Below are 24767 nucleotides of genomic sequence, written 5' to 3'. Positions count from 1 at the left end.
GGTATAGCTTCCAGCATCACAGCAACACACATGCTACCACAGTACGACAAACTGACAGATAGGTGGTGGCTCTGTAAAATAATCATGCTCGAAGCTAACCTCCATATGAACTTGCCACATTCCGCACACTCTTTTAAGTGTTTTATCTGTAACGTTATTTAATTCTCATTCCAGCGTGTGACGAGTCCTGGTGGCGCAGTGGCTGAGCACTTGGCTGCTAACTGAAAGGTGGGTGGTTCAAATCCACCACCCACTCCATGGGAGAAAAGGCTTGGCAATCTGCTCCCATGAAGATGACAGCCTAGGAAACCCTGTGGAGCAGTTCTGTTCCGTCCTCTATGGTTGTTAGGAGTCAGAATTGACTCAATGGCACAAAACAACATCAACAACAACCAGTGTGTGATGTAGCTACTATTAAGTCAGGAGGGAGTATATCATGTATACCAGGAATATTGTGTTCATGTAAAAACCTTCTTTAAAAACTAATTAGCATCTGGAACAAAAAACAGAGAAGGAAACCAATGACTCAAAGAAGAAACTAGTCTACAGTGCACATAATGTACACAAACCATGGCCTCATCTACCCTGAAACCTTAGAACTAGATGGTGCCCGGCTACCACTACCAACCATTCTGATCAGAGCCATAATAGATGGACCTTGATAGAATGGGAGAGAAATGTGGAATAGAACCTCAGATCCCTAAAAATAAACCAGATTTACTGGACTGGTTCAGACTGGTGGACTCCTCGAGACTGTTACCCTGAAATACTCTTCAAACGTTGAACCGAAACTAACCCGGTGGTCATCTTGTAGCTAAAGAATAAATTGGCTCAAGAAAATATTATCACCTGTGAGTACTGTGCTCCTTTAAAAATCACTTATATGATCTGCTTTCCTAATAAAAGGAGACAGAATTAGCAAGGGGAATGGCTTCCCACTTGCCCAACTTCTTCCCATGAATGACAACGTGATGCATGGCGCTCTAGCCATCATGTTGTGACCATGAGGATGAAAGCCGACTTGCAGAGTAACTGATCAGCAGCTAAACCAATGCCAGCAATGGCCTACATGTAGCCTTCATATTATGTGAGAAAAATGAACCCATTTGTTTAAACCACTTAAAAAAAAACTCACTTATACGAGACCAAACAGTCAACAATTACTTTAAAACCAAGATAAGAATGTAAGGGATAGGAAAACTAGATTAATTGAAACTGAACAACCAGAACAAGAATAATGGGAATGTTCACGCATTGTGAAGAATGTAACCAATGTCACCGAACAACTTGTGCAGAAATTGTTGAATGGGAACCAAAACTGCTGTGTAAACCTTCACTGAAAAGACAAATATTAAAATTAAAAAAAAAAAAAAGTATTTTGTAAACCTAATTTAAACAATAATTAGCGTTCTAAGATCCTTGTACTGTTCAGGAAAGAAGTTAAAACAGTGATAAACTTTATACTTTGTAAAGTTAAATATCCATGATAAAAATTGAAACAGTAATTGCTAAAGCTATAGAAATGATTTGTAAATTTCAAACCAACAGGAAAAAATGGAATGAAAGGAAAAAAAACAGACTATAATCCAGCCAATATACAAAATCAGTTTCAACCATCTGACAAAAATGCAATGTAAAAAGGAGAAGGAAGAAGCTTAGAAAAAGGAAAGCAGATAGAAACAAGTTGAAAAATATAAGTAATCACAACAATGTGAATGGACTAAACATTCCTGCTAAAAGACAGGAAATGTGAGATTGAAAGTAAATAAAAGAAAATAATACAGCTATATAATCTGTACAAGAAGCACACATAAAATGTAGAAAGCTTTGAAAATAAAAGATTAAATAAATGTATCTAGCAGTTATTTCAGTTACCTTTCTCATTGATGGTTTAAAGCAGACAAAAATTGATACAGTTAGAGAAGATTTGAACAATGTAATGAACAAGCTTAATCTAAGGATGTGGATAGAACAAATGCATTTACAAAAATAACCCATAAAGCAAGTCTCAACAAATTTCGAAGTATTGTCATACAGTGTCCTCTGATTGTAGAAGTTAACAAATAGATTACCTTTTTTTTCCCTTACATTCTAAGAATGGCTAAAAATTGACAACACCAAATGCTGGCAAAGACGCAGAGAAATGATCTCTCGTACATTGCTGGTGGGAATGTAAAATGGCACAAACGTTCTGGAAAGCAGCTAAGTGGTTTCTTTAAAAACTGAACATGCAACTACCATACCACCCAGTGTTGCATGCTGGAGCATTTATGGCAGAGAAAGGCAAGCTGTTCACACAGAAACCTGTACATGAATGTAGGCTCTGTTTGTAATAGCCCAGAACTGGAGCCACGCTAGACACCTTTCAACAGGTGCCTGGTTAAACTGGTACATCTATGCCATGGAACACTCTGCAGTAAAAAGGAACAGACTGATCCGGTACAACCGGGATGAATCTCCAGAGAATTTTGCTGAGTGGAAAAAGCTAATTCCAAAAGCTTGCATCTTGTATGGTTCCACTTACATTACATTTTTGAAATGACAAAATTTCAGAAATGGAGGACACACGAGTGGTTGCCGGGAGTGCGGGGTGGCGTTGTTATAGAGAGGTGGCAGCACCTTGTGTTGTGTGAACTGCTCAATGTTTTGATGTCATGGGGGATACACAGTCATACCCTGATGATCTAATTGTCAGGAAGCAAATGCACACACACTCACACACACACACTCACACACACACACACACACACCCCATGCACACATGAGCACACACTCTGACTGTGATCTTATACTATGATTTTACAAAATGTTACCATTAGGGGACACTGAGCAAAGTGTACAGGGATCTCTATATTATTGGATTTTTTGTTTTTCATTTTTTTAACATCATTGGTTTATTTTTATTTTAATGTGGGTACGTATGACAAAAAAAGTTGCCATTTTTACCATATTTTAGTGTACCATGCAGTGATATTAATTATATTCACCATGTGCAACTATTACCACTATCTATTTTCAAAAGTTTTTATCACCACGAACAGAAACTCAGTACTCCTTAAGCAATCTCTCCCCTTTCTCCCTAACTCCCAGCCCCTGGGAACCACTATAAACTTTTGTCTCTATGCATTTGCCTATTGTAGATATTTGATATAAGTGAGATCATACAATACTTGTCCTTTGGGTCTGACTTATTTCACTCAGCATAATATTTCCAAGGTTCACCCATGTCTTGGCATGTACCAGAGCTTTCTTTCTCTTTATAGCCAAATAGTATTTCATTGGAGCCCTGGTGGCTCAGTGGTTAAGAGCCTGGCTGCCAACCGAAGGATGGCAGTTCGAATCCACCAGCCGCTCCTTGGAAACCCTGTGAAGTTCTACTCTGTCCTGTAGAGTTACTAAGAGTTGGAATGGAATTGACAGCAGCTTTTTTTTTTTTAAGTACTCCATTGTATGGATATACCACTTTTGTTTATCTATTCTGTTGACAGACATTTGGGTTGTTTTCACCTTTTGGCTATTGTGAATATTGCTGCGGTAAACATTGACGTACACATGATCTATTTGTGTCCCTGCTTTCAAGTCTTGGGGGTATATATACATTGGAGTTGAACTGCTGGGTCACATGGTAATTGTTTAACATTTTGAGGAATCACTGAACTGTTTTCCACAGTGGCTGCGTGATTTTACATTTTCACCAGCAGTGGATGAGGGTTCCAGTTTCTCATCATCCCCTCCAATACTTGTTAGTTTCTGTTTTCTGATAATATCCGTCCTAGTGGGTGTGAAGCAATACCTTGTTGTTTTGATTTGCATTTTCCTTACGATGTTGAGCGTCTTTTCATGTGCTTGTTGACCATTTGTATATTAAGTCATATCCAAGTCCTCTGCCCATTTCTTAATTGGAACCCTGGTGGCACAGTGGTTAAGAGCTACAGCGAGCAACGGGTACTAACCAAAAGGTCAGCAGTTTGAATCCACCAGCCGCTCCTTGGAACCCTGTGAAGCAGTTCTGCTCTGGCCTGTAGGGTCGCTATGAGTCAGAATCAACTCAACGGCAATAGGTTTTTGGTTTATTGGCCATTTGCATATTAGGTCCTAGCCAAGTCCTTTGCCCATTTCTTAATTGGGTTGTTCAGTCTTTTTTTTGTGTTGAATTGTAAGAGTTCCTTATATATTATGGATATTAAACCCTTATCAGATTATGATTGCCAAATATTTTCTCCCATTTATTTCTCCCATTCGCTTTCTTGATAATGTTATTTGATGCACAATTTTTTTTTAATTTTGATGAAGTCCAGCTTATCTTTTGCGATTTATCTTTTTATGTTCTTGTTGCCATATCTAAGAATCTTTTATCAAAAACAAGGTCTTAAAGCTTTACCCATGTTTTCTTTTAAAAGTTTTATTGTTTTCTTCCATGTATTTAGGTCACTGATCCATTTTGAGTTCATTTTCATATATGGTGTAAAGTAGGAGTTCAGCTTCATTCTTTTGCATGTGGAGATGGAGTTGTCCCAGAACCATTTACTGAAGAGTCTATTCTTTGCCCCATTGAATGGACGTGATGCCCTTGTGTCTATTTGTCCATACATGTATGGGTTTATTTCAGGATTCTCTATTAGTTCTATTAGTCTCTATGTCTGTATCCTTTTACCAGTAGCCCACTGTTTATAGTACATTTTGAAATTGAAAGTATGAGTCCTCCTACTTTGTTCTTATTTTTCAAGGTTGTTTTGGCTATTTCAAACAGCTTTACTGAATATGATTCACATACATACCATACAATTTACCCATTGAAAGTGCACGATTCATGGTTTTTAATATATTCACAGTGTTGTGCAATCATTGCTCCAATCAATTTTAGCATATTTCATTACCCCAAAAAGAAACTCCACTGCACAAAAACTTGTGCATGACTGTGCATTATTCTTTTTTTTAAATTAATTTTTATTGCGTTTTAAGTGAAAGTTTACAAACCAAGTCTGTCTGTTACATATAAGCTTATATACACCTTACTACATACTCCCATTTACTCTCCCCCAATGAGTCAGCCTGCTCCCTTCTTCCAGTCTCTCCTTTCGTGACCATTTTGCCAGTTTCTAACCCTCTCTATCCTCCCGTCTCCCCTCCAGACAGGAGATGCCAACACAGTCTCAAGTGTCCACCTGATACAAGTAGCTCACTCTTCATCAGCATCTCTCTCCAACCCATTGTCGAGTCCCTTCCATGTCTGATGAGTAGTCTTCGGGAATGGTTCCTGTCCTGGGCCAACAGAAGGTTTGGGGACTGTGATCGCCGGGATTCTTTTAGTCTCAGTCAGACCATTAAGTCTGGTCTTTTTATGAGAATTTGGGGTCTGCATCCCATTGTTCTCCTGGTCCCTCAGGAGTTCTCTGTTGTGCTTCCTGTCAGGGCAGTCATTGGTTGTGGCCGGGCACCAGCTAGTTCTTCTGGTCTCAGGATGATGTAAGCCTCTAGTTCATGTGGCCCTTTCTGTCTCGGGCTCATAGTTATCTTGTGACCTTGGTGTTCTTCCTTCTCCTTTGATCCAGGTGGGTTGAGACTGTACATTATTCTTAATAGCCAAACAAATGACCCAAATGTCCATCCAATTGTGATATATCTATACAATACAATACTAATCAGCAGTAGAAAGGAATGAAATACTGATACATGCTACAAAGTGGATGAACCTTGAAGATACATATTATGCAGAGTGAAAGAAGCCAGTCACAAAGGACCATATATTATATGATTCCATTCATAGGAAATGTCTGTAATTGGAAACCTATAGCCTAGGGCCAGGCCACTTGTCCATACCACACACTTAGTTGACTTTTTTCTTTACTCTTTGGCTGTTACAGAGTAAATCATTGTAGTAAGTCCCATAATGAACTCAAATGCTACTTCCCATCACTTCTGTGTCTCTGTAGTAAATGGCGTGTTCAAACTACTGAGCGTAGACCTGTGGCCAGCAGTCGTCTAGGCAATGGGCTCCATCTGAATGCCCTTCATGCCTGCACAGCAGTGATTGCTGTGGGCCTTTGCTTCTTGTTGTTTCCATTGCTGTGCTGCCCTCTGGAGTCTTGGGAATGCTGCGGCTCCATGCGCCTGCACCTGACTTCCAGTCTCCATCGCCAGCCCAGCTGTAGCTCCAACAGCAGTTCTAGGTGCAGCAGCAGCAGCATTTCCAGGTGCAGCAGCAACAGATCCAGCAGCAGCAGTTCCAGGTGCGGCAGAGCACCACGCAGCAACAGTTTCAGGCAGTGGTGCAGCAGCAGCAGCAGCACCTGATCAAACTGCATCATCAGAACCAGGAACAGGTACCAGGCTCCCTCTTCCCACACTCTGCCTTCCTCCTGTAGTCTGCAAGCCCTGGCCGCTCACTGCCACAGTGCTGGGTGCGGGGGCCCAGAGCCCACCTGGTGCCAGCCCCCCTCTGTTGCTTCTCGAGGCCTGGGGACAGCGAGGAGAAGACTTATGGACAGGGTGTAGAGGAGGGCCTTGGTCAGGCACAGCCTGTCTGGCACGGGCCTACTAGGCGCTGAGGCGCTGGATCAGTAGAGGCTTCTGGGTGGAAGAGACTCATAGAAGAGTTAGCCAAAGCAAAACACGAGAAGCACACACATTCTGAGATGCGGAATTCTTGTCCCAGCCCTTGGTGGCACTCCTTCTGAGGGCTTGCATGCCTCCTGCTCTGCCTCTGAGTGTTTGGGCATCTGGCCACAGTATAATCGATTCCCAGCTGGTGTTTCGCAGGGGAGTGGCATGTCACGTTTGAAGCTCTGTATGAATGTGCTTTGTAGTCACAGTCTAGACATGTTCAGGAACTATTTTTGGGTCACATGGCCTCTCCATCCCCTGGCTCCTCTAGGCCTTATCTTGCTGGCCCCCCTCTCCCCAGTTGCCACCCTCCTCTGCATCTTAGAGGCCCTCACTCCCAGAACTGACATTGGACCTTCAGGCCCTGCCTTTCCTTCACTTCCAGAAAGCAGGCATTGACGTATCTTGATGAGGCTTGTACTGACCACTTGAGGCACAGACAGGCAGCGCTGAAGAAGGCTTCAGAAATCTGCAGTTATCCAAGCACTTGTCTTTGCTTCTGGGACTGCATCTACTCTCTAGTACCCTTTACCTAACCAACTAGATGCTTCCCTTACTCTTCTGTCATGCTTTCCAGGCCTAGAGGTGGAGGGGCTCGGTGGTAGAGCATAGAAGCTCACTGTCTGCAGCATCAGCCTCAGGGGCCCAGAGCCCCTCTGTGAGCGGCCCACCCCCTCCCTGTTAGAGAGGTCAGCCCAGGCAGGGATCATGGCGGGTTGTGCCAGTGCCCACCTGGGCTTCCTGAGAGCACAGCCAACACAGGGCAGCTGGCACCCACGGGGGCGAGTGGGCTGACTGAGTGTCTTTGTTCTGTCGTAGACACAGCAGCAGCAACAGCAGCTGCGTCAGCGGATGGCACAGCTCAAACAACAGCAGTAGCAGGAACGACAGCAGCAGCAGCAGCAGCAGGCTGTGCAGGCCCCGCCTATGCAGCACTCACCAAGGCAGCAGCCACAGCCTCCATCTGCTGGCTGACCTGCAGTGCAGCATGACCCTGGGCCTGGGCTGGGCTGGAGCTGAGAGGATTCCTGTCTGGAGAGAACTGTTTGAGGTGGTAGCTGCATGCTGCTGCCCATCAGGGGCCCCAAATATCGGCCGGAGGGTCACTCCATTGTAAAAGGAAAGGTTCAATGTTGTACTGGAGCTACAGAACCTCAGTGCAGGAAGGCTGGCAGTGTATGTGGCTGAGGCAGTGCTGCCACGGGGCGGGGGTGGGGGGCGGCGGGTGGTGGTGTCTGAAGGGCCTGGGCAGATGGGAAGGGCCTGCTGGTACCCACGGGAGGCCCCAGGAGGAGAGTCCGGGAGGGCAGAGAGATGTCCGTGGGGGTGACCCCAACATCAGGAGCAGACTGTGGGAACAAGCCTACAGATGTGCTGGCTGAGGAGCTAGCGCTGAGTGAAGCAGCAGCAATTGTCAGGCCCCAGGAGGGAGGGGCACTGGGATCCCTGGTTGGAAAGGGGGTCCCCAAGAAGGAGATAGGAGAATCTACACTCATGGGTGTAGGAGACTCCATCCTGAAGGTGCTGGGAGTGGCGGGGAGAGCCACTGCAGGAGCAGGCAGGTGAGGAGGTAGGCTTCCCATTTTAGAGTCCAGACCTGGTGGGGAGGGAGCGGGCACAGAAGGGATTGGGGGCCCAGAGGACAGGTCAGTCCTGTGCGTGTGTGATAATGGGGCGGGAGCAGGGGCCAGGAAGGTGAAAGGGGCTGAGGGCAGCCAGTATGACAAGGTGGCTGGGAAGGGTTGTGGCAATGAGTAGAAAAGGAGGCCTGATGACCTGGACTTCCTCCCAGACATGGGATGGCTAGGGGTGACCACTCCAGCAGGTTCCAGGACAGCCACTGTGCCCAGGGAGACCTGTTTCCTCCTCCATGTCTTCTGTTGCTGATTCAGGCTGGAAGCTGGTAGGTCAGCTCCTGGAGGGGCAGCATCTACAGCAGGCAAAGGGGAAGTACCTGAAGACTGAGGGGCGCTGCTGCCAGAATTGGCCTCCATCTCTCCTCTCAAAGCGATGTTGATGCACTGGAGTGCTGCCCTCTTCTCCTGGTCCAGGTCTTCAGCTCTGACTCCATAACCTGGCTGGGGGAATGGTGGCAACACCAGAGGTTCCCCTCACCTAGGTGGCTGCAGAGGAATCCTGCATTTCCGGGGCCTAGAGCTGTCAGATGTGGGTGAGCAATCTCTCAAGTTGTGTTTCTGCCCTGAGGTCACACCCAAAACCTTTTTGCACAGGAACTTTCTCACTGAATCTGAAGTTAGAGGTTCCTGGGTCTTACTTTCTCTGTGGACCTGCAGGGCAGCTGGGACTGGGATGTGGCAGGACCCCTCCTCCTCTTCAGTGGCAGGAATCCTTGGGTAGAGCTGTATGAGCTCCTGAAGGCATGGGGACCAAGGCAATGGGCCAAGCTTGCACAGTTGTGGAAGTTCAGTCTTTGAACGGGGACAGACTGGAAGGCCGCAGTTCAGTTTTTCTGTTTGGATTTATGGGAAAGCGCAGAGCTTTCTCCTCTGGCTGCCAACTAGGGAAAAGGTGGAGTGCATAGTGTTTGGCAAGTTGCAGGGATGCGTCGTGAGCTCAGAAAAGGGGTCTGGGATGTCTTGATGGAATTGTCTTCTGAGTTCTTGGAATGGAGGCTTCTCTTCAGAAGCCCAGGCCTGGGAAGGAAAAGGTTCACCTCCGTGGACACCCAGGGGCCTAAAACGTAGACTGTGACCTCCCAGTGCCATTGGAACACCTTCTCTGATGGTCTTCCTCTCTAGGACCAGGGGTTCTTCCTCCTGCTTCTCCATCCCCTTCCCGCTCTCTCGGATGGCCCTCGTCACAGCCTTTTCTGCTCCAGAGTCTTGGGCACACCGGGGTGTTGTGGGCAGCATAGAAGTGACTGCCTGCTCTTGCACCACAGAGAGGATCAATTTTCTTCCTAAGCTGGCTGTTCTTCGGGACACCTTGGAGTGGTGTGCAGACAGCCCCTGCTTCCTCTGAGGGCGAGGGCAGCACACGGAGGTGAGAGCCTCCGGGAAGGACCACAGGGTCTACAGGATCCCGGGGTTTCATCTCCAGGAGGCTCGTACAAAGCGCCATTGTAAAGTCCCTGGAGACTCGTAGGCTGGCCTGCGAGTCCCTCCACAGGCAGAGGCAGGTGTAGCCAGGGGGCCGCGGACAGCCCAGGGAATGTGGCAGGAGTGGGCTGTGGGCTGTAGCACACTGGCCCCCCTGGCAGACCCCGGCCCCCAGTGCAGGGAACCAAGGCCATGGGCCAAACTTGGGCAGTTGTGGAAATTCAGTCTTTGAGTGGGGACAGACTGGAAGGCAGGGGTTCAGTTTTTCTATTTTGATTTATGAGAAAGTGCAGAGCATTCTCCTCTGGCTGCCAGCTTGGGCAAAGGCAGAGCGCGCACTGTTGGGCCAGTTGCAGGAACGCCTCCTTTGAACTTGTCTTCAATGAACGGGCTTGTGCACAGAATGCATGTGCCAGAAAGGGGTGCACACACAGATTGCAGGAAGTTTGTGAGCATGTGCTAGGTACTAGGGCGCAACCTCAAAGAACAAGTGAAAGTGGAAAGGACTATCCAGGGACAGATGCAAGCGCAAAGCGTGCTCCAAGTACAGGTGTGGGGGATGACAGGAGCAGTGTAAAGGAACCTCAAGGAGGAGGAGCGGGCACAAGAACCCTGAAGGAACAGGCTCAGCAGCAAAGGTTGTGGCTCATCCCCTAGCCCCTCTGGCGCTTGTCTGCATCACCCCTGAGGTTGAAGTTCTTGGACTTGAGTGAGGTGAGCTTATTGGCAGGGTGGCAGCCTCATCTCACCCTGGCTGTCCTGGAGCTGTCGGGGACTGGACAGGATGGGTCTCCTCTAACCAGGCAAAGGAGAAACTTCTGGAAGCCAGGCTCCAGGCTCCGCAGCTTCTGCACAGGGTGGTAGCTTTGGGATCAGTGCCTGTGCGGCCCCAGTCATTTCCCCTGGGGACGTTGGAGGGTGAGGGCTGCTAAAAACAGAAGTGGGGGTTCTCCCAGATCCTTCTGGGCTGGGGGCAGGGTGGCAACCAGGTTAGGCTGGGAGAGACAGGCTTACCACACATCCCAGTAATCATACTCTTAGGTAATTAACCAAGAGAATGCACTATTTATGCTCACACAAAAACATGTACGTAAGTGTTTTTACCTGCTTTATTCGTCTTTCCTGGATAGTACTCTTGAAGGTATCCAATGTCTCTGAGTGACTTTCTAACTGCTTCTCTCAGAGGAACACAATATATACTAACCATTTCACTGTCACATTAGAGTGAGCATCTTAACCAGTTTTAGGAAAAGGTTGAAATTGGAGAGCCATACAGATTTTTTTTACGTCCCACTCTTTATTTCATAGTTGTCATGCAGGTTACATGTACATGAATTGAACTCCACCCTCTGAGACCGCAGTGCCATGTTCGCTTTCAAAAGTCATACATATATTAAAGAATTTAAGAGGGGAGAAATAGATTATCACAATTACCCAGAAGCTTAACCATTTCTGATGTTCTTCCTATATCTGAAATTTTCAGCTTCTCTCTTATATCAATTCTCTTCAGCCTGCAGAGTTCCTTTCACATTTTTTCGAAGCAAGTTGTCTGATGATGGATTCTTTGTACTTTCTTTCATGTCCATCAGTGTTTTTTTGTTTGATTGTTTCATTTTCTTTGTTTTGCCTTCAATCCTTAAGGATATCTTTGCTGCATATAATATCCTGGGCTGAGTCTTCTTTAAGCACTTTGGAGAAATTATTCCAGGCTCTTCTGTCCTTTTTGATGAGATTCGTAGGTCTTTTATGTGTGACATGTCGTTTTTCTCTGACTGCTTTCAAGATTTGTTCTTTATCTTTGCTTTTCAGCAGATCGTGTTGTATCTGGGTAAGCCGTTTTACCTTTTGTAGATGTGTGTTTCACAAAGTTGTGAAATTATCAGCCATTTTTCTTCACTCTCTTTCACCGCTTCTCCAGACAATCCAATAGCAAAAGCGTTACAACTTTTGATGGTGTCCCACATATTTCTGAGGCTCAATTCTTTTTTCAAATATTTTATTTTAGATGAAAGTTTACATGCAAGATGGGTTTGCATTTACAAATCTTATACAAATTGTTCCATGACATTTTCACAATGTGTCAGCATTCTCATTATTTCCTTTGTTTGTTCTGTTTCCATTGATCTAGCTTCTCCTCCCCTCCTTGCCTTCTCATCTTTGCTTTTGGATAAATGTTGACCTTTTGGTCTCATATAGTTGATTGTTAAAGGGAGCACATTACTCATGGGTGATACTGTTTGTTTATAGACCAATCTATTATTTGGCTGAAAGGTGAATGCCAAGAGTAGCTTCAATTCATGTTCAAAGGGTATCTTAGGGCAATAGTCTCAGAGGTTCAGCTATTCCCTATCAGTCCAGTTTGTCTGGCCTTTTTTGAAAATTTGAGTTTTGTTCTACATTTTTCTCCCATTCTATCAGATACCATCTATTGTGTCCCTGGGTCATCAGAACAGTTGGTAATGGTAGCCAGTCTAGATGGTGAACGGAAGATGAACCCCTTTCAAAGTCTAGTTTGGGTTATTTAGCTGGCTAGCTTCATTTTGTTGAAGAAAAAAAAAATGCCTTAAATTTACCCCTCAGTGTATAAAAGGGGGATACAAAGTTTTAAATCAAAGAAGAGCATGGTGTTCCAGTGCCAATCCTAGTTTCAGGCCGTGGCTTTCTTCTCAGCTGCCACCATCAAGCCCAGCACTAAAATATCTCATTTCTAATTGCTCCTTACTCTTGGTGGGTGAAGTGATAAATTAAAAAGCAGTGGCGACCAAATTCAAACCCCCACTCCAAAATTATCGAGTATGATTGTCTGGTGTACATATTCACCACTCAAAAGCAGTTCTCTCAGAAGAAATATTTAAAAATACAAGGAGAAAATAAACTATCAATTTAATGAAAAGATTATGCTTAGATTTATATCAACAACTTTGCCAATAAGAAGGTGTATTGGAACACACATATCAAACTTGTTCTCCAAAACCACCTATCTCTTCACTTCTGTGGGGACATGGTTCTACTGTGTAATATCCTTCAAATTTGGTAACTAAGTTAAAAATTCCCAAAGAAAAAAGCATAGAGCTGTACCGTAGTGTTTCCAAGGAGTGGCTGGTGGATTTGAACCGCAGATCTTTTGGTTAGCAGCCGAGCTCTTAACCAGTATGCCACCTGGGCTTCAAAATAAAAATCAGATATTTAATTAAAAAAAAAAAAAGTTAGTGATGAGCATTTCTGAAAGGAAAACACAAGACAGTTGGAAGTCTTCCCAAAGAAAAAGACCAACTCTAACGGGAGAAAATATTTCGGGAAGAAAAAAAAATCCCTTTACACTAACCACTGCAGATTCACATGTTCCATGGTGCGGAGCTGTACCTCTGTGTGCATGGTGTAGATGCAGGATGGGAGAGGCCGGCCGCTTCCCCAGGGTTTTTCCCAGTGTGGGAACAGCTGGAAGGTAACTCAGCATCTACATCCTCACCTAGCACTGAGCTCTCCTCATTAGCGCTCAGGACACAGCAAGCTAATTCTCCTCCCAACAGCTGACTGTGCAATGACTGTTTCTGGCTTGTTACAGCTTTTTTTTTTTTTTTTTCCTTTCATTATTCACACTTCTGGGATATTCTTATAAGGTTGGTACAGGTTTTGTACTACCGTGTTCAAGAATAGTCAGGAAATGCACACAAAACTGTCTTACCTTCACCAAAGGGGTGGGGGGACTCTTCTGAAGGACAAAATAAGGAGAAGGGAAGAGTCGGAAGCCCACTGATATTCAAATACACACGGACCCACTTTCAGTAACGACGGTTTATTTCTCTTACTCAATGTTATGGATTGAGTTGTAGCCTCCAAAAATATGTGTCAACTGGTTTAGGCTATGATTCCCAGTATTCTGTGGTTGTCTTCCATTTTGTGATTGATGTAATTTTCCTATGAGTTGTAAACCCTAATCTCTGCCTGTGGTTAATGAGGAAAGATTGGGTTAAGTTAAAGAGGATTAGGGTGGCATGTAACACCCTTACTCAGGTCACATCCCTGATCCAATGTAAGGGAGTTTCCCTGAGGTGCAGCCTGCTTACCTTTTATGTTACAAGAGATAAAAAGGAAGGAGAAGTGAGCAGAGGGTTGGGGACCTCATATTACCAAGAAAGCAGCTCTGGGAGCAGAGCATGTCCTTTGGACCCCAGATTCTTATGTGGAGAAGCTCCTAGTTCAGGGAAAGATTAATGAGAAGGATCTTCCTCCAGACCCAACAGACAGAGAAAGCCTTCCCCTGGAGCTGACTCCCTAAATTTGGACTTCTAGCCTACTACACTGTAAGAAAATAAATTTCTCTTTGTTAAAGCCATCCACTTGTGGTATTTCTGTTGTAACAGCACTAGATAACTAAGACACTTAACAACTGTTCAAATACTATGCTAACCCTAATTATGGTTCAAATTTGAAATGTGTATAGTTTGGGAATGTTTTCTTGAGTTCTTGCACTATTTACCTTTTTAAAACTCAGTAAACCTCAGTCCTCATGATTTTGCGTAAAAAGGGAACATTATCTAACACATGTATACTCATTTAAAAATACAATTATTTGAAAAGCTGCATTCTAAAAGAAAAAACGTTTGTGAAAAATGGACAATGAATAACCAAATCATAAAATTCATGACTGCCAATCCTCACAGCATCATTATAAATAATACGTTTCATCCACAGAAGGCACTCCCACAATAGTGATCTCTGTTCGAGAAAATCTGATGTGGTTAGCAAGGACTGTGGGATTCAACCTCAGTTACATCAGGAGTCTAACAGTCCCAGAGCCAATCTTTTATGGAACAAATATGGAAATTACTAGAGGGTATCTGACAGAATGGAGCCCTGGTGGCCCAGTGGTTAAGCGCTACGATTGCTAACCAAAACATCAGCAGTTTGAATCCACCAGCTGTTCCTTGGAAACCCTATGGGGCAGTTTTACTCTTTCCTATAGGGTCGCTATGAGTCGGAATCGACTCAGTGGCAGTGGGTTTGGTTTTGGTTATCTAACAGAAGGGAAGCTCAAATCACTACCTTATGCAAAGGGAGCACAAGCATCGTAACACTGGCCATTTTCACCACTTGCCCAAACACATGCGGACACTTGCTCTGTGGTGCAGTAGCCTCAGGGTGTCTGCAGAAGATGAGCAGGGACTGTGTTAGAAGCTCACTGAACTCAGAGTGTTGCTTTCCCAGACAGAGAGCTGCAAGAAGGAATACAGAGGGCTGTGGCATTCTGTCTGCTCTCGGAAAAAGGAGCAAAAGGGCAAACCTAGATCCCTTTAAAACCTCGTACAGAGGAAAATGGCAGAATACATCAAGGTAAGGATTACAAGAAAAAAAAATGTGCTGCTTTGGTGAAAGATCAAGGGAATAGAAGAAAGAAAACTCAGGCTTTTAGGACTCATTGGGAACTTAAAGATGATTTACTCCGGCCCCGTCTTTAATAGATTAAAAAACGCTGAACTTAAGTTCCCTGGTATAAACTGAGGAAAGCCAAAAAACTTTTTTTTTTTTCTTTAAGTCTCTCTCAGCCTGAAAAAGTTACCGTTGAGGCTTTAGAGGTTTTCATCTCATGTCAGTGCTCTGCTATCTGAGAACTGTGCCTGCTCACCAGAGTGTTTCCAGAAGACTAGCTACATGCAGTGGGGAAATAAAAGACACAAGCTACCATCCTTGTCTCAAGAACTTTCCAATTTCCGTCCAACGCTGATGCAATATTTGCAGCAACTCAAAAAGTTGGGGTTGCCAGGGCCAGTACCTGCCCACGGTCACTGTGAAAGTAGGAAGCCACCCTCTGGGTGCATGTGGGATGCAGCTGATGGGCAGGTGTGCAGAAGTCGAGTTGCCACTATGATCAGGAAGTCTGGAGTGTGTGGTGTCCTTGATGTTGGCAGGGCTGGGTGAGCTGGTCACCAGGCAAGGCTGGGCTCTGAGGTCACTGAGGACTGTGCCTTCTCTCCGTGTGTCGTTGGCGCAGCACAGCTGGAAAGAGGATAGCCATGTCTGCAGGTGCAAGAGGTGAAGGGAGCTGCCCCAGGTCACACAGTCTGTCAGCTGTAGAGCTGGGACTGGAAGCCAGGTAGTCTGAGTTTCAGGCCATGGTTGGCCAGTTTCCTGACAAATAAGTGAGAAAATTTGTCCAGGGAAGGGATGGGAGGGGCCCTGGAAACTTTGTTTTCTCACCTGGGCAATGTGCTCAAGACAGAACCTCCTTGTGTAATCGTGGGAGTTAGGTGGGTGTGGCCCAGCCCAGGGGCTGCCACCCTTACAAGGAATGTGAGAGTGGGAGGTGGCAGGAGAGCTGAGGCATCAAGAGTGCCCGAAGGTGGTGGGCTACTGTGAAGGGATAGGGGTGAAGTTTAAGAAGCCAGAGGCGGGGATTTGAAAAACAGTGGGGATGCTTTGAGTTGGCAGCTTTTATATGTGCTGCAGACAGGGCTCTGAGAAACTGAGAACAGGATGTGGGTTTGTGGAGGGGCCTCTCAAATTTGACAGTGGGGTTTTGTGGAACTGAAGGGGAGTTTTGAGGCAGAGTGACCACAGTGGTTTCTAGGGTGCACCAGATTCTAGTAGCAGCTGGGGTTCACACTCCGGGGGGGGGCAGGATGCTGACAGGCTTCCCCCAAGTGTCAGTGAGGTAGGTGTGTCTCTATTCCTAAAGCACCTTGGTGGGTGGGCTCTGCAGCTGTACCTTAGGCCCCCAATGCAAGTACCTCTACAGATTGGTAGGTGTCACCCTCCTTAGACCCCTAAGGCTAGGTGGTCTGGTGGGGGGAGCTTCAGCCCTCGGTTCCCTGTTGTGGGTCAGTGAGGGCTCTGTTGAATACAGAGATATCAAACCTGGGAAACTTGTCTTTCCAGTAAATCCGCTAAAAAAAAAAATGCAGTCAGATCCCTATCAGAAATGCCTTTGCATTATAATAGCCACCGTGTTCCCTGTAGGGATGAAAGCCCGAAACTGTGAATCACATATGCTTGGCTGGAGCTGGTTCTGTGTTTTTAGTCCAATTAGGGAAAGATTTTTGGTCCCTGGGTTTTTTGTGGTTGCTTCTCTCAGCCCGGCAGAATGGGTTAGGAAAAGACCAAAAAAAAAAAGGAAAAGAAAAACCGCGGAGCAATTCTCCCTCTGGCTCAGGAAATTCCAATGTTAATGAAGCCTCCTGGGAAGGGGAGGGGAGGGTTCAGAAAAACAGGAGAGAGTAGCACCCCGGAATATAGACAAAGTTACTTATCTTGCTTGGGATGACTATTTTATCTGAGATTCCCGAGGGGCGTGTCGCCTATGTGTGCTGGCTGGGTAGAGATTGCCCCCGAGGGTCAGGCCCGCAGAAGCTGCGGTCAGTTCCTCTGCTGCCAGTCTAAAGCCCAGCGTCAAGGTTCCCCTGCTGGGATGCTGCACTCCTGGCTCCAAAATCAGTCGCTGCCTCCCGGGGACTTCTCCTCCCGGCAGCCGCGTCGCCGCGCCGCCTATGGGGACCGGCTGGGCCCCCTCCTGGGGTCAGTTCAGGGGGGTAGGGCTGCGCCCCGTGTTTGCACCATCACAGGATGTCCTGTTCAGCTCCCCTGCGCCCTATCCAAAGCCCCACGCCAAGGTTCCCCGGCTGGGACGCTGCACTCCCGGCTCCAAAACCGGTCACTGCCTCCCAGCGACTTCTCCTCCCACCAGCTGCGTGGCCGCGCCGCCAGCGCGGACCGGCTGGGCCCCCTCCCGAGGTCAGTTCAGGGGGGTAGGGCTGCGCCCCGTGTTTGTGCCATCACAGGATGTTGTGTTCAGCTCCCCTGCGCCCAGTCCTAAGCCCGGTGCCAAGGTTACCTGACGGGACGCTGGCTCCAGGCTCCGAAAACAATCGCTGCTTCCCCGTAGTTGTTCGTCCTCCGTCTCTGTCACTCAGGCCAACTCTTTAAATCTGTGTTTCTTGGTCAGGGTTCGTAGATTGTCATGTATGTGATTGATTCACTTGTTTTTCCGAGTCTTTGTTGCAAGAGGGATCCGAGGTAGCATCTACCTAGTCAGCCATCTTGGCCCCCCTCAATTGTGCACTATTTTAATTGTTAAATTGACTCATCATTTAGAAGTTTGTTAATCCAATATTAAAATTAGAAAATTTCAGTCTTGCGTTATGTTGTATTAGTGATCGATGGCATGATAAGTGACCACGAAAAAGAATAGTTTTGTAATTGCATTTGTGGGTATGTGACATTTCTGGCAGTTTTGAGAGATTATAAACCATAAACATAATTGTTTAAGAGTAGGAAGAGATGGAAAGCCACTGTTTTAATGAAACCTTCTACTCAGAATACTTGTTCCTGCTTTCAAGTGAGGCATGGAGTCAGGTAGGCCTCGTGATCCTAAAGCACAGAGCCCTCAATGCTCATGTACTGGACAGCCCAGTGGAATTTGGAGTCTGAAATGACCCATGAGGATAAACCAGGGACACCAGCTCTGTGTTGCCTCTGCTCCCCTAGACCCTTTAGTTTACTAGAGAAGTGGCTGTTGTGAATGTTCAGCTTGAACATGAAAATGCATTCTGGTTTTTCCTCTCCAGAACAGCCCGACTTTGTCCTTTCCTGTCCAACTGATGGTGCCATCATCATTCCAGGCCTTTATCAGGCCCCCTTTACTACTGTTACAGCTTCTTAGCCCAGCACCAGGCTTATAGCTTCTTCCTGCCTAATCCATGCAGTGTGTCTCTGCCAAACGTTGGCACAGTAGTTAAGATTATGACAAGCTATGGATGCTAACCAAAAGGTTGGCAGTTCGAATCCACCAGCCACTCCTTGGAAATACTATGGGGCTTTTCTATTCTGTTCTATAGGGTCACTATGAGTGGGAATCAGCTCAAGGGCAACAGGTTTAGACTTATTATCCTGCATACCATTTTCATCACACACCTTTCTATTGAAATACTTACCGTTTCTAGGACCTGGGTCTTGACCCACTCTCTTCTTTATTCCAGGTGGATTTTACCTATTTCTGACCTTATATCATTCAGTAATAGGTAAAGTTATGAACTTTTAAAATTTTTTTATTGTGCTTTAAGTGAAAGTTTACAAATCAAGTCAGTCTCTCACACAAAAAATTATATACACCTTGCTACAATACTCCCAATTGCTCCCCCGCTAATGAGACAGCCTGCTCCCTCCCTCCACTCTCTCTTTTCATGTCCTTTTCACCAGCTTCTAACCTCCTTTACCCTCTCATCTCTCCTCCAGACAGGAGATGTCAACACAGTCTCAAGTGTCCACTTGATCCAAAAAGCTCACTCCTCACCAGCATCCCTCTCCATCCCGTTGTCCAGTCCAATCCCTGTCTGAAGAGTTGGCTTTGGGAATGGTTCCTGTCCTGGGCCAACAAAAGGTCTGGGGGTCATGACCACCGGGGTCCTTCTAGTCTCAGTCAGACCATTAAGTCTGGTCTTTTTATGAGAATTTGGGGTCTGCATCCCACTGTTCTCCTGCTCCCTCAGGGGTTCTCTGTTGTGATGAACTTTTAACTGAAATGGTATATGGATTTCAGCGGGTATAAGCACGTGAAAAGATGTAATCTGTCTATATCTATATCTGATTCTGTTCCCTGAGAGACCCCTGGCTAAGACACATATCATGTGGAATTTGGGGATTTTCTTGAGAGCAACTGAGAGCCCTGAGTAGACTGAAGCAGAGATGACAGCATGATATATAGATACTAGAAAGATCTCTATGGCTAATGTGTGAAGGACAAATGATGGAGTCCAACCAGAGACAAAGGGAGACTTTGCAGTCATCCAAGTAAACGGCACCATTCAGTTTGTGCTCCAGTGGAAGTAATCTGGGGATTGTGAGGAAGTAACTCTGGACAGAGGATAAGGAGGAGACTAAAAAATACCTGGGCCCATCCTAGCCTTCTGGCTTAGATATATGGATTTAAAATATCTTTGGGATAACATCAAATTCCACTTTGAATTTGAATTGAAAGTGAAAGATGCCTGTGTAACGTGTAGGCAAGTCAGTTGGTTATATAACATATACATCGAGCACATGGTATGTTTCAGGCCCTGTCCTTTGTCTAAGAATCAAGAGAAATTTTCAGACAAAATTCCAACCTTCATGCAGTGTACATTCTATTGGAGGGAAAAGACAGTGTATGACAAACATAAGTAATTGTTTTAACATGTTAGAATAACGCTACAGGTCAAAAGCAAACTATGGAGATAGAGATTGGGGTGTAGGAAGCAGTCTGGGTTTCATTTTCAACACGATGGGCAGGATAGGCCTTATCAGAAGGTGTGAGCAAAGCGTGAAGGGGGTGATAGAGAGAGCCATGCAGACATCTGAGGGAAGAGCATTCCAGGCAGAGGGAACAGCGACACACAGAGCAGAAGCATGTCTGGTGTCAGCAGGGGACACTGAGTAAACTAATGCTGCAGGAATGGTGTCAGTGAGGGGAGTGCAGGAGATGAGGACAGAGGGGGACATGAGACACAGATTGTGGAGGGTCTTCCAGGCCAGCGTAAGTGTACGAACTTTGGAGTTTACTGAGTTGAGAATGGAGAGGGGGATTTTGAGCAGCGAGTACAGAGGGCCTTCAGCAGACTTGAATTTTAACAAGACCATTGTGGCTTCTGGTTGAGAACAGACTGTGGGAGCAAGCAGAGCAGCAGGAAGACCAGATAGGAGGCTAGCACAGTGGTCCAGAGAGAGTCCATGGTGGCTTGAAGAGGGTGGTAGCCATGGAGGGGGATGCAAGATGGTCAGGTTTGAACATATTTGAAGCAGATAATGCAGGACTGAATGTGGCATTGGTGTGAGAGTGAGAGAAGTGTGAATGATATGTCAGTCTAAGCTAGAGAAAAATCTTCTTGATGGAGAGGCCATTTCTCTGTGATGGAGAGGGCACAGAGCAAGATCCATATGTGATAAAAGATAAAAATCAATAAACTGAACTTCATCAAAATTTAAAACTTTCATCTGAGAAAGACCTTTAAGAGGATGGAAAGACAAGCTACAGACAGAAAAATATTTTCCAACTACACATGTGAAAAAAGATCTCACATCTTTAATGCAGGCACAGTCACACACACACTTTAAACATCTTATAAATGATATGTGTATGTGTGCAAAACAGTGATTACAAAACAATAGATCACAGTAGAAAATTGGTAAAAATTATGAACAGACTTTTCACTGAAATGGGTACATGGATGGAAAATAACCACATGAAAATGTGTTTGACGTGATTCACCCTCAGGTGGTATTATGTGAATCAAAATTACAATGAGGTATCACTTCACACCCAATAGGATGGCTGTAATAAAAACACAGATAACAACAAGTGTTGTCAAGGACTGGAAGAAACTTGAACCCAAAGACACTACTGGTGGCAATAAAAAATGATACAGCCACTTTGAAAACAGCCTGTCAGGTCCTCAAACGGTGAAATGTACAGTTACCGTATGACCCCAGAATTCACTCCTAAGTATGCACCCAACAGAAATGAAAACATACGTTCACACAAATACCTGTACATGAATGCTTATAGCCGCATTATTCATAAGAGCCAGAAAGTGGGAACGACCCAAGTGTCCATCAACTGATGACTGGATAAGTAAAATGCAGTATAACCCTTGGGATAGAATATTATTTGGTCATGAAAAGGAAATGAAGTATTGATATATATGACGGCATGGATGAACCTTAAAAACAGTATTCTGAGTGAAAGAAGCCACACACAAAAGGCCATATGTTGTATGATTCCATTTATATGAAATATTCAAAATAAGCAATTCCATAGAGACAGAAAGACAATTGGTGGCTACCTAGGCCTTGGATGTTGGGGTGCTGGCTAATGGGTAAGGGGTTTCTTCTAAGAGGAATGATGAAAAGTTTTAAGATTGATGGTAATGAATTATATGAGCTTTATGGATTGAATTGTGTCTCCTCCCTCCCCCCCCCCCCCACCAATAAGTGTTGAAATCCTAAGCCCTATGCCTAAAGGTATAATCCCACTTGGAAATAAGGTTTCCTTTGTTATGACTGGATTGTGTTATGAGGCAATGTCTTGAGATATAAAAGAAGCGAGCAGAGAGACAGGGGGACCTCATATCACCAAGAAAGCAGCACCAGGAGAAGAGCACATCCTTTGGACTCGGGGTCCCTGCATCTGAGAAGCTCCTGAACCAGGGAAAGATTGAGGACAAGGACTTTCCTCCAGAGCCTACAGAGAGAAAAAGCCTTCCCCCAGAGATGACGCCCTGAATTTGGACTTCCAGCCTACTTTACTGCGAGGAAATAAATTTCCCCTTGTTAAAGCCATCCACTTGAGGTATTTCTGTTATAGCGTACTAGATGACGAAGACATAGTCACACAGACGCATCATACATATGTACACACATATTAACGCAATATACATACCCACACATATGTGGAATCCTGGTGGTGCAGTAGTTAAGAGCTCAGCTGTTAACCTACAGGTCAGCAGTTCGAATCCACCAGCCACTCCTTAGAAACCCTATGGAGCAGTTCTACTCTGTCCTATAAAGTTGCTATGCATCAGAATTGACTGGATGCCAGTGGGTTTATACACATATATGCCTACATTCATACATATATACCCACACATATTTTTTGGTTGTTTTTGCTGTTGTTTCAAAATAATATGTGCCACAGCAATTACCAATAGGTCCTCTTTCCTGTGTATTTTTAGTGACATAGTTTACCTTTGTAAAGCTGTGTACACTTCTCCCCATTTGGTGTTACCTTTCCCATCATCAAATATAACAAGTGCCTACTACTAGAGAGTGAAACCCCTCCTGTAGCCAGTAATGAACATTACTTTCTGTATATTTAATTGTTCATGTTATTTCATAAAAGTGAGAACATACAATATTCATTTTTTTTCTTTTTTGTAATTGACTTATTTCACTCAACATAATGTCCTCCAGGTTCATCCATGTTCCAAGATGTTTTGGGAACTCACTTCTCTTTATGGCTCAGTAGTATTCCATTGTACTCATGTACCATTTACTTATCCATTTACCCAATGATGGGCACTTAGGTTGTTTGCTGCGATGAACATAGGTGTGCAAATGCCTGTTCGTGTCATTTCTATTAGACCCCTAGGGTATATACAAAGGAGTGGAACTGCTGGATCATATGGCAGCTCTACCTCTAGTTTTTTGAGGAACTGCCAGACTGTTTTCCATAATGGCTGTACCATTTTACATTCCCACCTACAATGGATGAGGGTTCCAATTTCTCCAAATCCCCTCCAACACTTGTTATTTATTTATTTTTTTTTATCTTGGCCACCCTAGTGGGGGTGAAATGGTATCTTATTATGGTTTTGACTTGCAGTTCTCTGATGGTTAATGACACTGAGCATCTTTTCATGTGTCTATCAGCCATTTGAATATCCTCTTTGGTGAAGTGTCTGTTCATGTCCTTTGCCCAGTTTTTGACTGGGTTATTTGTCTTTTTGTTGGTAAGCTGTAGAAGTTTTCTGTATATTTTAGATATTAGACCCTTATCACTTATATCTCTCCCAAGGATTTTTTTCCCCAGTCTGTACGTTTTTCTCTTCTCTCTTCTGAAAGTCTTTCGATAAACATAAATATTTAATTTTTATGAGGTCCCACTTATCTACTTTGTTTTCTTTTGCCCATCATACAGTGAAATATTACATAGCCATAAAGAGAAATGAAGTTCTGATGCATGCCATAACATGGATGAACTATGAAAACGTTACACCAAGTGAAATCAGTCCATTGCAAAAGGTCGAATACTGTACAATCTCGCTTATATGAAACAGGCACATATATAGAAACCAAGGATTTTTAATGATTACTGGGGTAGGAGGAAGGGAAGCAGGGGGAATTTTTGTTGGGGGGGGGCACTGAGTTTATGTTGGAGCTGTGGTGGCACCGTGGTTAAGCGTTCGGCTGCTAACCAAAAGGTCAGCAGTTTGAACTCACCAGCTGCTCCTTGGAAACCCTATGCGGAGGTCCTACTCTGTCCTTCAGGGTAGGTATGACTTGGAATCGGCAACGGGTTTGGTTTTTTGTTTCAGAGGTTATGTTAATGGTGGTGGACTGTTGGATGAGGATAGTGATGATGGAGGTACAACATGAAAAATACAATCAATGTCACTGAGTTGTAAACGTGGAAGTTGTGTTGGTGGATGTTTTGGGGTGTGTGTTTTTACCACAATTAAAAAAAGAGATAAAAAAAACAACAATTAAGGAAGAGATGGGATGACTCGGGGGGTTATTTATATACTGGATAGAGGCCTGGGTCCCTCCCACACATAATAGTTCTGGGAGAAGAGGAGGAACCAGCCACGGAGAAGTATGCAAGAAAAAGCTGGAGAGTGTAGGAGTCTCTTGGTGGTGCAAACAGTTAACACGTTCGACTGCTAACTGAAACGTTGGTGGTTCGAATCCACTCAGAGGTGCCTCGGAAGAAAGTCTTGGTGATCTACGTCCAAAAAATCAGCCACTGAAAACCCTGTGGAGCACAGCTCAACTCTGACACACATGGGGGCAGAGATGGAGTCAACTTCACGGCCACTTTTTTGGGGGGGCGGGGGAGGGTAGGGTTGCAGAAGCCAAAAGAAGCATGTGGAAAGTTACCAACAAAAGTCAAAAGGGTAAGATCTAAGATAGGATCTGACCATTCAATTCCTTGACCATACACTCAGTGTACATGAAGAGCAAAGGAAACTTCCTGTGCAGGGGGTTACCCAGGTGAAGATGACACCACTCTCTGCTCACAAGGAGTTGGCAGCCTTCTACATGGACAAGACAAGCGAAGAGCCCCTTCTGTCTGGGAAGGTGAGGAACAACGAGGGAAGGCTCCTCAGAGCAGGAGGACTGCAGATGGGCCTTGAAGGAACATACAATTCTGCACAGTAGGTAAGGTAGAGAAGGGGAGCACAGGCAAAAGCACAGAGGCAAGAAAGCCCAGAGCTTGTCTAGACAATATTAGTTTTGGCTGTGGGACTTCCACATAGGCAGACGGCAGAGGATGAGATTGGGAAAGGCAACTCCTGGAGACCTTGGCACCAGGACCCGTGTACCCAAAGCCTGGGTCAGCACTTCTCAACCCGTGTCACA

The sequence above is a fragment of the Elephas maximus genome, chromosome 22, assembly GCF_024166365.1.
Source record: "Elephas maximus indicus isolate mEleMax1 chromosome 22, mEleMax1 primary haplotype, whole genome shotgun sequence".
Classification (NCBI taxonomy): Eukaryota; Metazoa; Chordata; class Mammalia; order Proboscidea; family Elephantidae; genus Elephas; species Elephas maximus.
The sequence above is the reverse complement of the archived record's forward strand: the minus strand, read 5'-3'. Positions refer to the sequence as shown.